This window comes from Liolophura sinensis, chromosome 4 (genome assembly GCF_032854445.1).
Source record: "Liolophura sinensis isolate JHLJ2023 chromosome 4, CUHK_Ljap_v2, whole genome shotgun sequence".
Taxonomy (NCBI): Eukaryota; Metazoa; Mollusca; class Polyplacophora; order Chitonida; family Chitonidae; genus Liolophura; species Liolophura sinensis.
In genome coordinates, this window is record NC_088298.1 from 3,949,926 (window position 1) to 3,956,003 (window position 6,078).

Here is a 6,078-nt window from a genome sequence, read left to right on the forward strand (position 1 = left end):
ACCAGAAAACTGAGAAAGAAGTACATGTATCACTTTATTTAACTCTTCCATTTTGTGTAATACTCCGTGGAGATTTGTCAAATAGATCAAAGTGGTGTAAGAAAATGATTAATGTAAATATCAGAGGAATAAGTACAGGAGATATTATACTGTATTTTACTTCTTCTTACCATTAAGTGGAAAACCTTGTTGTGTACGCAACTTTCTTTCTGACTGTCTCAAAATATTCCAGACTCCTTCCTTTGATTGTAGTTTACATTTACCTAATACATTTCTTGCATGTCATGTGATCAAGGGTATTCTCCAATGAAAATGGTTCCTGTCTGCATTAGTTTTGTAAAAATTGCTAGCGAATTATTGTGTGAGCTACATTTTTTCCGGTAAAGCAATTCGAGCTTCTAATGTTGCAGAAGAAAGCATTGGTAGTTTAGGAGAAACTAACTGGATAGGAATTACATGTTCATTTAAATTTGTGAAAGTTGGCATATAGCCAAGATCAGTCGTTATGGATGTCCAAATTAAGGTAAATAACACATGACAAAAAACATTCCAAGGTGTCAAGGTTGAGAAAAAATATGATTGTCCATAAAAATTCAAGCTTTCAGACCATTTTGTGTTGTTGTTGTTGTTATATTTTTTTTTTTAACCAGGGAAATAGTATTAGCAGTTTTGGCCAAGTAGTTCCAAAGGCTTCAATTCCAAAGTACCTAATGCTGTAGAAAAAGTTTCTCATGAAGATGTGTTGGACAGAACCATGAATCCATGTACCCAGTTTGGCGTACCAATATCAGAGCTGAGGCAGTTGTGTAATTGGTAAATCTGGTTAATTAGAAATAGTGGTACACTTGTTCTCTGTTACGAACTATAATTGTACCTCATGCTAACTGTAATCATTCTGATTTTAGTAACATATCCGGTCAGCTCTGTTTAGCCGATATTTATTTATTTGTGGCAGGAATAATATTTAGTTTCTCTTAAATAAAAAATACAATCTTTCTTGGTGGGTCCATCTAATCAACAACACACAGATAGTTTTTGCTTTTCACAAAAAATCAGAGAGAAATGTAATATTTTTGATTTCAGCACTACTGATATCTGTGCATAAAATTAGGAGAATTACAGTACCGATAATTTTATCTTATGCATATGTACACTGTTATGATTGTGGTGCTTGCCGAAAAAAGAAAATACATGAATTTATAATGTTACATGTCTGTTTATGTATCTATCAATCACTTATGGCTTGAAGTTGAAATTTGAATTGTCAACAGCACAACAAAATATGTCTATACATGTAGTCCCAAAGCTCCTCTCTCCCCTACTGATCATCCTAACAAGGTAAATAATTTAAAAAGTCTGCTGCGTACTTACAGTGTAGACAATATTCATCCAGTCAGGGGAGAGCACTGTGTGTGCACTAGTAACTGTCAAGTACTGTTCACCTTAAGTTTAGCGTTTTTCATTTTGGCTCATTTTGCTTGATTCTGATTGATTCATCCACGTTATTGGGTCACTTAAGAGTTATTCTTGTGAAGTTTGATTAATTTATTATTAGAAAAAAATGAATGTTTGTCATCAGAAGTGTCAGTGTAAGGCCTTTGTGTACTTATGAAATTGCATTTTTTTTATGCATCATACGTTTGGTTAAATGCCGTATTTGTTATACTATATGTGAATGTGGCCTATTTAAACATGTACACAAAGCTTAACATAGTATTGACCCCATAAATAGGTGAATAAAGATATCAAAGTCTGCTGGATTGACTTAGTTTATATAGCAGTGCCAAGAGTGCCTTGCTTGTGTGAAATGATTACTGGCACGATTAAGTCAGTCAAGTTTTACATGTAATTGGATGGATTACTGCTTTATGAATAAACTCATTGTTTTGGGAGTTGATGTATACATATACATTTTGAAAATTCCCTAAGCCTGTCATTTTGAGAACACACATGGTGTTAATAATAAAATCTTCGAATTTTGAATTTTACAGGCCTGCATTTAAAAAGGTGCCTCACCTACTTCTACAGTTTACATTGTATGATTGTAAGATCTTTTGAGGTGACTTTTTAATGGTTAACTGTTAAAAGAGTGGCAGGTAATTTCATTAAGCTAATACATCCTCAGTCGGCATATGTACACACACCTAATGACTTGTCACCATATGACTGAAAAAAAAGTACGACATTAAACCCCAAGTATACATACATGTACATACATGCTTTCTCACTCCAGAGAGGATATTTTGTGTTCACAGGCAATATGTCAACAAGCGGTGGGGTTAAATACAGGGTGGAACGAAAGTCTGGACCCACAGGCAATTTAATACATAACAATTTACAGTTTACAATAAGTGTTCGAACTGACTTCCACCTTCCTCTAAACACTTTCTTACTCGGGAGGCACGTGATCCTTGCACATTTCGAGGCATAGTTATTCCCTCTTATGGTTTCAATTTCTTGTGAGATGTTATCTTTTTGTGCTTGTAATGTTGTTGGATTGTTAGTATAAACCACAATTGCCGATGGGTCCAGACTTTTGCTCCACCCTGTATATTTCTGACGCTGATCTCTTACCTGAATGTACTAAATCCTCGAGAAATTCAAACATCCACGTAGTACGCATTTAGATGACTGATCTGTTATCGAGGCAGATTATTTTAGGCTTTTTGTGAAGACTTCCAACTGCCTTCGCTTAACCATTTGGTTTTAATCTTCAAAATATTTTCAAACATGTCTTAAATCATCATCTTAAGTTCTACTTTGTTGGTGGAATTTGTTAGGGATTTAGGGTAACAAATCTCGTCCTTTTGTTTCACCTGACCATTGAAATCAGTGACATCATAAGGATTGCTAGGCTGCCGTAAATATAACAAGCAAATTATCACTAAATCTACATCTAGTGTCTTTCCTAAACATAGCGGATTCAGGAGCTGGAATGCTGAATTGGAAAAAAAAAAGTCTCGTGACATTTTATTTGTCAGACGTGTACTATTTATTTTCGCAATAAATGAATTAAGAAGTCAGTAAGTTTTGTATTTTTGATTTGGTCTGGAGATAAAACCAATGTTGTTTGTTTTCGCCACTGGTCTAGATTAGATGTGATTTTATTTATTTCATTTTTGTTCAGCACTATATATACTTGGCAGAAACCACCAACCTTTGGCAAGTTACTGATGAACATTCCCATGCAAGACTTAACATTTAACTGTAAAGATGTCACAATTGGGAAGACTTAAAACCATACTGATATGGAGTTACATGTTTCAACTTAGCATTATTTTGCTGTTGTGTTCCAAAATCCCGTACTTGACCGTAATTTCTGCCAAGAAGTAGTGATTGATTGATTGATTGATTGATTGATTGTTGCAAAAAGCAATACACAAGAATTTTTCCCCTACACATTGATGGTCAGTTTCATGGGTGGAGCCCAGAGTGCTCAGGAAGAACCACCGACCTTTGGCAAATTATTGGGGAACTTCCCCACCCCGGACGTCCATATGTGCACACCATATCAGTGGAAGATGAGTAGTGTTAAAACTGATGGCAAAACCGATTAAAACAGCCACATAAGAGTCTTGAGCATCTTAGTGTTACCAAAGCTCCACAAATTGTGTTGACAGGGTAATCTACCAGAGTCAAAGTGATCTTCAAACCCTTTTTACTGTTTCTGAAATCTTAGAAAACAGCTTCAGTGAGAGATAATTAAAAATGTATGGCTTGGGGTTTAATATCCTTGCAAGTAAACGTACCCTTTCATCACACCATGGCAGTGTCCTACAGGAACCTATCCTAGTGTTGAGTAGTTTACATGTGTCATATTCTACTCGATCCTGACTGATCCATTTCCCTTATTGGGTCACTTGAGAGTATTTTTGCTTTTGCTTTTTTGAGTAAAGTTCGATTACTTTCTTATCAGAAACTAGTATCAAACTTATCATGTTTAAGGACTTTATTTGCTTAAGAAAGTGTATTTTAACATACCAAACTTTTGGTGTAAAACTGTAAACATTGTATCTAAGTGCTGCCTCACTTGTACACCATGCAGAAGACACCAGTCACTCATAGTATACTGACACCAGGTTATCAAATTATAAAGCATAAGGCATGGATTGGGACTGAACCTGTTTCTCCAACTTGTGAGGCACATTCTCTATATTCCTCTTGGTCAAATTATTGCCTTACTTAGAGGTACATAGCTCTAACCTCTCCCTCATTATTGGCATACAAGGAGGTACGTAGCTGTAACGACACAGTCGCATTATTACCGTACTTGGTGGTACATAGCTGTAACCCCTCAGCCACATTATTACCATGCTTGGAGGTACATAGCTGTAACCCCTCAGCCACACTATTACCATGCTTGAAGGTATGTAGCTGTAACCTGTCAGCCACATTATTACCATACTTGGAGGTACATGGCTGTGGCCCCTCAGCCACATTATTACCATACTTGGAAGTACATAGCTGCAACCCCTCACTTACATTATTACCATACTTGGAGGTACATAGCTGTGACCCCTCAGCCACATTATTACCATACTTGGAGGTACATGGCTGTGGCCCCTCAGCCACATTATTACTATACTTGGAGGTACATAGCTGTAACCCATCAGCCACATTATTACCATACTTGGAGGTACATGGCTGTGGTCCCTCAGCCACATTATTACCATACTTGAAGATACATAGCTGTAACCCCTCAGCCACATTATTACCATGCTTGGAAGTACATAGCTGTAACCCGTCAGCCACATTATTACCTTGCTTAGAGGTACATGGCTGTAATCCCTCAGCCACATTATTACCATACTTGGAGGTAGGTAGCTGTAACACCTCAGCCACATTATCGTCGTCATATGACTGAAAAATTGTTGAGTACGAGGTTAAACCCCAAACACTCACTCACTCACTCAGCCCTCAGCCACATTATTACCATACTTGGAGGTACGCAGCTGTAGCCCTCAGCCACATTACCACCATACCTGGAGGTGTCTAGCTGTAACCCCTTAGCCACATTATTACCATACACGAAGGCAAGTAGCTGTACCCCCTCAGCCACATTACCATTCATGGAGGTACGCAGCTGTAACCCCTCAACCACATTACCACCATACTTGGAGGTACATAGCTGTAACCCCTCAGCCACATTATCACCGTACTTGGAGGTACGCAGCTGTAGCCCTCAGCCACATTATTACCATACCCCTCAGCCACATTACCATACGTGGGAGTGCATAGCTGTAACCCCTCAGCCACATTACCATACGTGGAGGTACGCAGCTGTAACCCCTCAACCACATTACCACCATACTTGGAGGTACATAGCTGTAACCCCTCAGCCACATTATCACCGTACTTGGAGGTACGCAGCTGTAGCCCTCAGCCACATTATTACCATACCCCTCAGCCACATTACCATACGTGGGAGTGCATAGCTGTAACCCCTCAGCCACATTACCATACGTGGAGGTGCGTAGCTGTAACCCCTTAGCCACATTACCATACGTGGAGGTACGTAGCTGTAACCCCTTAGCCACATTACCATACGTGGAGGTGCGTAGCTGTAACCCCTCAGCCACATTACCATACGTGGAGGTACGTAGCTGTAACCCCTAAGCCACGTTATTACCATGCTTGTAAGTGCATATACACAACTGTACTACATTTTTTAACAAATAAAGTACAAATTACGAAGGAGCAGAAGTACAGCTAATGACATTTAAATAATATGAGGATTTATTTACAGATTTTACGGTAATATTGTAAATCTAATTACATTAAAACTGTACAGTTTCAATATACATGTAGCATTAAAATTCATGTATGAAATGTACAGAAAACCAGACAAAAACAAATTTCAGGTATGAGCCCTAAAAATCCTTATGTTCAAAGCAAAGGGTGCATTTAGAGGTGACCAAATGAACAGAAACATCATCTGTACTTGGTGGTGCTGAGCATTGTTCTTGGCTGATCTGGAGGAGAAGAGAGAGCCATTGATCAGGAAAGTTTCATGGAAGGATGAGAAATTGTTGGGTAAAAAGAGAAGAAACAATTTTTTAGCTAGGATACAATCTATCT